Source organism: Pseudophryne corroboree, chromosome 4 (assembly GCF_028390025.1).
Source record: "Pseudophryne corroboree isolate aPseCor3 chromosome 4, aPseCor3.hap2, whole genome shotgun sequence".
Lineage (NCBI taxonomy): Eukaryota > Metazoa > Chordata > Amphibia > Anura > Myobatrachidae > Pseudophryne > Pseudophryne corroboree.
This window is the reverse complement of record NC_086447.1, coordinates 191515384-191526517: the sequence shown is the minus strand read 5'-3', so window position 1 is coordinate 191526517 and position 11134 is coordinate 191515384. Positions and strand designations below refer to the sequence as shown.

The 11134-nt window shown below is 41.9% G+C and overlaps 1 long non-coding RNA gene across 1 annotated transcript in view; it reads left to right on the top strand.

The window, feature by feature from the left end:
* The first annotated feature begins 213 nt into the window (after positions 1–213).
* The window catches only part of LOC134911251 (uncharacterized), a 114102-nt gene continuing 103181 nt past the window's right edge, over positions 214–11134 (top strand). The window contains exon 1 of the long non-coding RNA XR_010176427.1: positions 214–223. This is a non-coding gene — a long non-coding RNA (uncharacterized LOC134911251). The remainder of the gene's footprint in view (positions 224–11134) is intronic.

Sequence of the window (11134 nt, the reverse complement as noted above, 5' to 3'; positions counted from 1 at the left end):
TTAAAAGAAAAATTATTTAGATTCCCACCTCCACATTCTACGAAATGACGAGGTACACTATGATTGGTTAATTTATTACTTATGCTCCTCATATGCTCAAGAATTCTGATTTTTAGTGCTCTTTTTGTTCTTCCTATATAACTCGCCCCACAACTACATTCCAGCTGATATATAACATGAGTAGTCTTACAATTAGCAAAGCCTTTTTATTTTCCATGATTCTGTTCGTTCTCTATTCCACATCACTTTCCTATCTTTACTCATGTATTTACATATTTTGCAATGGCTGCAAGGTGCACATCCATTCAGACCTTTCAACCAATTGTTATCCTCCTCCTTACGTAAATTACTCGGGGCCAAAACTGCCTTTAATGTTTTTGCCCGCTTAAATATCACTTTAGGTTTATTGGAAAGTATTTTATTCAGAACAGGATCTAGCATTAGGACATCCCAATGCTTATATAAAATATTCTCAATTTGTTTATTCCTAGTGTTAAAGTTTGTTACAAAAGGGACCATTTCTTTATTTTTTACATCATTTTTGTCTTTATTTCTATATTTCAAGAGCATCTTTCTATCTAGCATATCTGCTTTACGTTTACATTTTTGAATTATCTCAGTGGGGTATTTTTTCTCAGTAAATCTATCTATATATACTGCCGCTTGTTTCTCATAAATATCTTCTTCTCCACAATTTCTTTTTAATCTCAGAAACTGTGAATACGGAATATTCCGCAACCAGTTTCTTGAATGACAACTATCAAAATGTATATAGCTGTTGCTATCAACTTTTTTAATGTGAGTATATGTGTTAATTTTCTTCCCAGGGGTCCATTCACCAACATCAAGAACCAGATCCAAAAATTCAATTTTTACATCCTGATAATTTGAAGTAAATCTGAGGTTACTATCATTAATGTTAATATATGACATAAATTTCTCAAAGTGTAGTCGGTCTCCTCTCCATACTATTAATATGTTGTCTACATATCTGTGAAGCACTGCTGGGTGCGATCCGGAGGCATTAGTGCGGGGGTCTTTTAGACGGGAGCTGGTATTATTTTACTTTGATGTACGTGAGCCTTCCCTTTTTAATAGTAAAGAACCTATACTTAACTCACACATGCGCCTTCCTTTTTTCTGTTTTTTCACATGTATCCAGCTGGTGGATCGGCTTTCAGGAATTGGCAGCATTTACATCAATAAAAGGACTAATTATGTTCTATACGAACTGAACTGAGAGGAATATCCTATGCGCAGTTAAAAATTGTGGTGAGATATATATATATATATTCCTGCTTTACCTTATTGGATCTTGCCATAGATCGCAGAGGGCACCGCAGCAAGTACTCCCATATACCCAACTGAGTGCCGAACATGTCCATTGTCTATATATATAAATATATATATATATATATATATATATATATATTATTGCTTGTACTGTTTGGTGTGCTTTGTTCACATGCATTAAGAAGCCCTGTGATCTACACAGTTTTAGCAGAGCTGTAAGTTAAAAAATAAAATAAAAAAATTAACATGTTGCTTATACTTGTACCATTTGGTGCGCTTTGTTTTTGTGTATTAACAATAAACCCTGTGACCCACACAGTTTTAACGGAGTAGCAAATTAAAAAATACAAATAATATATCTATTGCTTATACTCGTACTGACACATGCTCCTGACGAAGGTGTGGGAGGATCCACACAAACGCGTTGAGCCCTCAACTGAGATTTAACAGCACTTTCGGACACCACCTGTATTCAATACCTTATCCGGACCAGCTCTAAAAGTTCACAGAGAAACATCTTGATTCCAAGTCACAGTAGGTTACCTGTACCATGCAAAATCCATCTGCTATTGGATTGTACGGACTGCATACCTCAGACTGGAGTAATCACCTCGGACTTGCTGGGTAATATACTGGAAACTTTGAACTCTGCTAATATTTGGTTTTGTATACATCAGGTGTGTTCCGAAATATTGAGGTTATTTACAGAACCACTATCCTAAATGAGGAGCCAGATTCATTCTGCTTAAATGGACCAGTCCTAATAGAGACTGCCAATTTTTAAAACTTCTTATGTGGACATTTATAGTTACACATCATCAATTTATGTTTTAATATTGTAATAAATGTATTACTGTTTTTAATAGAACCACGGTGCATGTATTCATTCTTGACCGAAACCCACTAGCGCCACCTTTTTTCATTGATAATCTATTTAGGGGACTAACACACTCCTTGGAGGTAACTGGTAGCTGCACTGTGACAGCCTCCATTTTCTTCTAATAATAAGCACTGTGGTCCACGCAATTTTAATGGAGCAGCAAGTAAAAAAAAATATATATATATATAGACTACATAGATAGATTAACAAAGCGCACCAAACAGTACAAGTACAAGATATATAATATACAGTAATAAAGATTTGAGAGGCACTCCCCGGACTACTGAAATAAATCACACAGCCACCATAGCTTGCTCTCAACAGTTCAGGTACACTTTAATAGCACCTTTCGTCAGGATAAAGACAGGATAAAAAACTAGGAAATCACATTGTATGATTTTTAAACAATTTATTTGTATATTCTTGCGGAAAATAAATATTTGGACAATCAAAAAGTTTAACTCAATACTTTGTAATATAACCTCGGTTAGCAATTACAGAGGTCCATCGTTTCCTGTAGTTCTTGACCAGGTTTGCACACACTGTAGCAGGTATTTTGGCCTACTCTTCCATGCAGATCTTCTCTAGATCTGTCATGTTTTGGGGCTGTCGCCGGGCAACACAGACTTTCAACGCCCTCCACAGGTTTTATATTGGGTTGAGGTCTGGAGACTGTCTAGGCCAGTCCAGGACCTTGAAATGCTTCTTACAGAGCCACTCCTTAGTTGCCCGGGCGGTGTGTTTGGGGTCATTGTCATGCTGGAAGACCGAGCCACGTTCCATCTTCAATGCTCTTACTAAGGGAAGGAGGTTTTTGCCCAAAATCTCACGATACATGGCCCCATTCATATTTTCCTTGATACGGATCAGTCATCCTGTCCCCTTTGCAGAAAAGCAGCCCCAAAGCATGATGTTTCCACCCACGTGCTCCACAGTGGGTATGGTGTTCTTGGGATGCCATTCATCATTCTTCTCCCTCCAAACACAGTGAGTGGAGTTTATACCAAAAAGTTTAATTTTTACTCTCATCTGACCACATTACATTCTCCCAATCCTCCTCTGGATCATCCAGATGGTCACTGGCAAACATTAGACGGGCCTGGATATGTTCTGGCTTAAGCAGAGGAACCTTTTGGGCACTGCAGGATTTTAATCCATGACAACGTAGTGTGTTACTAATAGTAACCTTTGTGACTGTGGTCCCAGCTCTCTTGAGGTCATTGACCAGGTCACCCCATGTACAGTAGTTCTGGGCTGATTCCTCACCGTTCTCAAGATCATTGATACCCCACGAGGTGAGATCTTGCATGGAGCCCCAGGTCGAGTGAGATTGTCAGTGATCTTCCATTTTTTTATAATTGCGCCAACAGTTGATCTCTTCTCACCAAGCTGCTTGCTTATTGTCGAGTAGCTCATCCCAGCCTTGTGCAGCTCTACAATTTTGTCCCTGATGTCCTTAGACAGCTCTATGGTCTTGGCCATGGTGGAGAGGTAGCAGTCTGACTGTTTGAGGGTGTGGACAGGTGTCTTTTATACAGATAACCAGTTCAAAAAGGTGCCATTAATACAGGTAACGAGTGGAGGATGGAAGAGCTTCTTAAAGAAGAAGTAACAGGTCTGTGAGAGCCACAAATCTTGCTGCTTGGTAGGTGTCCAAATATTTATTTTCCACAAGAATATACAAGTAAATTGTTTAAAAATCATACAATGTGATTTCCTGTGTTTTTTTTTTCAGATTCTGTCTCTCACAGTTGAAGTGTACCTATGATAGAAATTAAAGACCTCTCTCATCTTTTTAAGTGGGTCAACTTGCACAATCTGTGGCTGTCCAAAAACTTTTTAGCCCCACTGTATGTGTGTGTATGTATATATATATATATATATATATATATATATATAATTAGAGAAGAGCGGGTTCGGTTCTCAGAGAACCAAACCCCCTGAACTTTGCCTTCCGAGTCCGGATCCGAGCCATGCTCGGATTTCCCATCTTGACTCCAAAACCCGAACATGGCAAAACGTCATCATCCCACTGTCGGATTCTCGCGGGATTTGGATTCCATATAAGGAGCCACGCGTTGCGGCTATTTTCACTCCAGTCTCGGAGAGTGTAGTGAGAAGACATGTCTCCATCCTCAGTGTTTGTGTGAGGGCGAGAAAGTGGCGTGGCGAGTCTACTTACTGCTGTCTTGTGCTGCTCAGTCCAGTCCAGTGTAGTCAGTGTATTATGCTGCATCAGTACAGCCAGTCACAGTGTTGGTGTCCTCTGCTGCTATATGTCCCCAGTGCTGCTGGCTGCTTTATAAGTCCCTTGCATTTTAGCTGTGTTGTCTTGCATCAGACCAGGGGTAGTGTCTTGTGCAGCATCAGTCCAGTGACCAGTCACAGTGGTGGTGTCCTCTGCTGCCATATATCCAGTGTAGCTGTATAAGTCCCTTTTAGTGCTGCTGTGTTGTCCTGCATTAGACCAGGGGAAGTGTCTTGTGCAGCATCAGTCCAGTGACCAGTCACAGTGGTGGTATCCTCTGCTGACATATTTCCTGTGATATTGCCGTATAATTCCAGTGATACTGGCGTATAATTCCTGTGACACTGCCGTATAATTCTCTGTATTCTGGCGTATAATTCCTGTGACATTGCCATATAATTCTCTGTATACTGGCGTACAATTCCTGTGACATTGCCGTATAATTCTCGGAATACTGGCGTATAATTCCTGTGACAATGCCGTATAATTCTCTGAACGCTGGCGTATTGTTCCTGTGACATTGCCGTATAATTCCTGTGATATTGCCATATAATTCCTGTGATATTGCCATATAATTCTCAGAATACTGGCGTATAATTCCTGTGACATTGCCGTATAATTCCTGTGATATTGCCGTATAATTCTCAGAATACTGGCGTATAATTCCTGTGACATTGCCGTATCATTCTTGGAATACTGTCATATAATTCCTGTGATATTGCCGTATAATTCCTTTGATATTGCCGTATAATTCTCGGAATACTGGCGTATAATTCCTGTGACATTGCCGTATAATTCTCGGAATACTGGCGTATAATTCCTGTGATGTTTCCGTATAATTCCTGTCTTATTGCCGTATAATTCTCGGAATACTGGCGTATAATTCCTGTGATATTGCCGTATAATTCTCGGAATACTGGCGTATAATTCCTCTGATATTGCCGTATAATTCTCGGAATACTGGCGTATAATTCCTCTGATATTGCCGTATAATTCTCAGAATACTAGCGTATAATTCCTGTGACATTGCCGTATAATTCTCGGAATACTGGCGTATAATTCCTGTGACATTGCCGTATAATTCTCTGAACGCTGGCGTATAATTCCTGTGATATTGACGTATAATTCTCAGAATACTGGCGTATAATTCCTGTGATATTGCTGTATAATTCTCGGAATACTGGCGTATAATTCCTGTGACATTGCCGTATAATTCCTGTGATATTGCCGTGTAATTCCTGTGATATTGCCGTATAATTCTCGGAATACTGGCGTATAATTCCTGCGATACTGCCATATAATTCCCGTGATACTGGTGTATAATTCCTGTGATACTGGCGTATAATTCCTGTGATATTGTCATATAATTCTCGGAATACTGGCGTATAATTCCAGTTATCCTGCCGTTTAATTCCATATAAATCCATATAATTCCGTATAAATCCATTCCAGTGGTGCTGCCATATAAGTTCAGTGGTGCTGTCCTGTGCTGTATATTATTTACTCCAAATAAAGGAGTTATTAATATTTAATACAAATAATTTTTACAGGGTTTGCCCTGTGAGGTGTAGGGGTACGCTCTCTTGTGCCGCATATTGTGTTATATAACTCCAGAAAAATAATGGAGAACAAACATTTTGAGGAGTTAATAAGGAAAGATCAAGAACCACTTCCTCCTAGTGCTGAAGCTGCTGCCACTAGCCATGACATAGACGATTAAATGCCATCAACGTCGTCTGCCAAGGCCGATGCCCAATGTGATAGTACAGAGCATGTAAAATCAAAAAAGCCAAAGTTCAGTAAAAAGAACCAAAAAAATAAATTTAAATCGTCTGAGGAGAAACGTAAACTTGCCAATATGCCATTTACGACACGGAGTGGCAAGGAACGGCTGAGGCCCTGGCCTATGTTCATGGCTAGTGGTTCAGATTCACATGATGATGGAAGCCCTTATCATCCCGCTAGAAAAATTAAAAGAGTTAAGCTGGAAAGAGCACAGAAAAGAACTGTGCGCTCTGAGATGGTATCACAAATCCCCAAGGAGAGTCCAATTGTGTCGGCAGTTGCGATCCCTGACCTTCTCAACACTGGATGGGAAGAGGTGGCTCCTTCCACCCATTTGCACGCCCCCTGCAAGTGCTGGAAGGAGCAACCACAGTCCACTTCCTGATATTCAAATTGAAGATGTCACTGTTGAAGTACACCAGGATGAGGATATGGGTGTTGCTGGTGCTGAGGAGGAAGTTGACAATGAGGATTCTGATGGTGATGTGGTTTGTTTAAGTCAGGCACCGGGGAAGACACCTGTTGTCCTTGGGACGAAGAAGCCCATTGTGATGCCTGGGCAAACTACCAAAAAAGCCACCTCTTCTGTGTGGAATTATTTCTCCTCAAATCCGGAAAACAGGTGTCAAGCCATCTGTTGCCTCTGTCAATCTGTAATAAGTAGGGGTAAGGATGTTAACCACCTAGGAACAACCTCCCTTATATGCCACCTGCTGTGCATTCATCAGAAGTCACTGTCAAGTTCAGAAACTTTGGGTAAGAGCGTAAGCAGTCCACTGACACCTAAATCCCTTCTTCCTCCTGTACCCAAGCTCCTGCAAGCCAAACCACCAACTCCCTCAATGTCAACTTCCTCAGTCAGGAACATCCATAGTCCTGCAGGCCATGTCACTGTCAAGACTGAGGAGTCCTCTCCTAACCGGGGTTCCTCCATTTGATCCTTGAGTGGTACACCTGCTGTTGCTGCCGCTGCTGTTGTTGCTGCTGGGAGTTGATCGTCATCCCAGAGGGGAAGTCGGAAGACCACTTTTACTACTTCCAGTAAGCAATTGACTGTCCAACAGTCCTTTGTGAAGTAGATGAAATATGACAGCAGTCATTCTTTTGCAAAGAAGATAACTGAGGCCTTGACAGCTATGTTGGTGTTAGAGGTGCATCCGGTATCCACGATTAGTTCAGAGTCACTTAAAGATTTGTTTGAGTTACTGTGTCCTCTGTATCAATTCCCATCTAGGTTCAACTTCTCTAGGCAGGCGATACCGAGAATGTATACAGACCTCAGAAAAAGAGTCACCAGTGTCATAAAAAATGTGGTTGTATCCAGTGTCCACTTAACCACGGACATGTCGACAAGTGGAACAGGGCAGACTAAGGACTATATGACTGTAACAGCCCATTGGGTAGATGTGTGGCCTCCCGCAGTGGCACCAGTAGCAGCATCTTGCAAACGCCAACTCATTCCTAGGCGGGCTATGCTATGTATCACCGCTTTCCATAAGAGGCACACAGCTATCAACCTCTTATGGAAACTGAGGAACATCATCGCAGAATGGCTTACCCCAATTGGACTCTCCTGGGGATTTATGATATCAGACAATGTCACCAATATTGTGCGTACATTACAACTGGGCAAATTCCAGCACGTCCCATGTTTTGCACATACAATAATTTGGTGGTACAGAATTTTTTGAAAAATGAGAGGGGTGTGCAGGAGATGCTATCGGTGGCACAAAAAATTGTGGGCCACTTTCGGCATTCTGCCACTGCGTGCCGAAGACTGGAGCACCAGCAAACACTCCTGAACCTTCTCCGCCATCAACTGAAGCAAGAGGTGGTAACGAGGTGGAATTCAACACTCTATATGCTTCAGAGGATGGAGGAGCAGCAAAAGGCCATTCAAGCCTATAGATCCACCTATGATATAGGCAAAGGAGGGGTAATGCACCTGACTCAAGCACAGTGGAGAAAGTTTTCCGTCTTGTGCAAGGTTCTCCAACCCTTCGAACTTGCCACACGTGAAGTCAGTTCAGACACTGCCAGCTTGAGTCAGGTCATTCCCCTCATCAGGCTTTTGCAGAAGCAGCTGGATAAATTGAAGGAGGAGCTAAGACAGAGCAATTCTGCAAAGTATGTGGGACTTGTGGATGGAGCCCTTCATTCGCTTTGCCAGGATTCAAGAGTGGTCAATCTGTTGAAATCAGAGCACTACATTTTGGCCACTGTGCTCGATCCTAGGTTTAAAGCCTACGTTGTATCTCTCTTTCCAGCAGACACAAGTGTGCAGAGGTGCAAAGACCTTCTGGTCAGTAAAGTGTCAACTCAAGTGGAACGTGACCCGTCAACAGCTCCTCCTTCAATTTCTCCTGCCACTGGGGCTGCAAGGAAAAGGATAAGATCTCCTAGCCCACCCGCTGGCAGTGATGATGGGCAGTCAGGAGCAAAAGCTGACATCTGGTCTGGACTGAAGGACCTGCCAACGATTACTGACATGTCTACTGTCACTGCATATGATTCTGTAACCATTGAAAGAATGGTGGAGGATTATATGAGTGACAGCATTCAAGTAGGCATGTCAGACAGTCCGTACGTATACTGGCAGGAAAAGAGGCAATTTGGAGGCCCTTGCACAAACTAGCTTTATTTTACCTAAGTTGCCCCCCCTCCAGTGTGTACTCCGAAAGAGTGTTTAGTGCAGCTGGTAACCTTGTCAGCAATTGGCGTAGGAGGTTACTTCCACAAAATGTCGAGAAGATGATGTTCATCAAAATGAATTATAAAGTCTTCCGGTAAGACCTTTACCAGCAATTGCCTCCAGAACGTACACAGGAACCTGTGATGGTGGATTCCAGTGGGGACGATTTAATACTCATTGAGGAGGATGTACATAGTGAAAGGGGTGAGGAATCGGAGGATGATGATGAGGTGGACATCTTGCCTCTGTAGAGCCAGTTTGTGCAAGGAGAGATTGATTGCTTTTTTTTTGTTGGGGGCCCAAACAAACCAGTAATTTCAGCCACAGTTGTGTGGCAGACCCTGTCGCTGAAATGATTGGTTTGTTAAAGTGTGCATGTCTTGTTTATACAACATAAGGGTGGGTGGGAGGGCCCAAGGACAATTCCATCTTGCACCTCTTTTTCTTCTTTGCATCATGTGCTGTTTGGGGACTAGTTTTTTAAGTGCCATCCTGTCTGTAACTGCAGTGCCACTCCTAGATGGGCCAGGTGTTTGTGCCGCACACTTGTGTCGCATAGCTTGGTCATACAGCCACCTCGGTGCAACTTTTAGGCCTAAAAACACTATTGTGAGGTGTGAGGTGTTCAGAATAGACTGGAAATGAGTGGAAATGATTGTTATTGAGGTTAATGATACTGTAGGAGCAAAATTACCACCAAATTCTGTGATTTTAGCTGTTTTTATGTTTTTGTTTTTTTAAAGTCATCCAGATCCAAAAACAAAACACGAAAGGGTGGTTTTGGCAAAACCAAGCCAAAACCAGAACACGAAAATGGAATTAGAACCAAAACACAAAACATGAAAAGTGCCACCCGCACAATATATATATAGCTTGTGCTTGTACTGTTTGGTGCGCTTTGTTCCGACAACATCAATTACTAAAGCCGATGCTCAAAGGCATAGCGAGTCTAAGTCAGGACATACTGTATAAAATAAAAAACCCAATATACACTGTTAAAGAAAAAGACACCTCTTTTGCCTCTCATGACGATGCAAGACCTTTTCACTCAGAGTCTAGAAGAGGTGTAAAAAAAAATGAAAACCACTAAGGCAGTAGAACAAACTGTGCGTTCACAAACAGAAATGTCACAAATCCCAGAGGAGAGTCTAAGTGTGTCCTTGAGTTCTATGTGTGAGTCTGACCTTTCTGATACTGTGCTAGCAGAGAAGCCACCTTCCACCATTTCTGCTCCCTCTGCAAATGTGGGGATGAGCGGTATAGCTGTGGAATTGCAAAAGTATGAGAGGGATATTTGTGTAGCTGACGCTGGTCCTAATGAGGATGTTGAGGATGTTTGTGTAAGTCAGGCACCAGTGGAAGCAGCTCTTGGCCATTATAAGAAAATGGCCATTGTCATGACTAGGCATAGGGCCAACAATTCCACCTCTTGTGTGTGGAATTATTTTTATCTAAACCCTGACAACATTTGTCAAGCTATCTGTAGCCTTTATGCGACCACAGTAAGTACAGGTGCTGTAGTGACATTAAGCATCTAGGAACCTCAACCCTGTTATGTCATTTGCAGTGAGCTCATGAAAAGTTTTTGATAACATCAAAAACTGTTGCTAAAAAAAATAACAAGCAGTTCAACATCAGCTAGCTTTCTTCTCTCAACTAGATTCTAGCACCTGCAATCTCCACTGCTAACACCTTCACCCTCAATATCCTCAGTAATCATCAGAGGTAGTCCTGCATACAATTTATTAAGGCTAGGTGACTCCTCCCCATTCTAGGATTCCTCAGAAGAATGTTTGAGCACTAGGCCTGCTGCTGCTGATGGGGGTGGTTCTTCATCCCAGAAGGGGACCAAGAAGACTAGAAGTAGTATTGTAAAAAATCAATTGACTGTGAAACAATCCTTTGCAAGGGGAAGTAAGTATGACAGCTCTCACCCAGTGATATCACTGACGCCATAACAGCTATGCTAGTATTACATCTGCATCCAATATCCACCATTAATGCGGTGGGTTTTAAACAGTCAATTAAGGTCCTGTGTACCCAGTGCTAAATTCCATAGCGGTTCCATTTTAGTTGAAAAGCCATTCCTTGGCTGTACCAAGATGTTAAAAATAATGTTATTATTGGCCTACAAAATGCCATTGTACCCAATGTTCACTTAACCACAGATATGTGGACAAGCGGTAGGGGGCAAACTAAAGATTACATGACTGTGACAGCCCATTGTGTGGGTGAA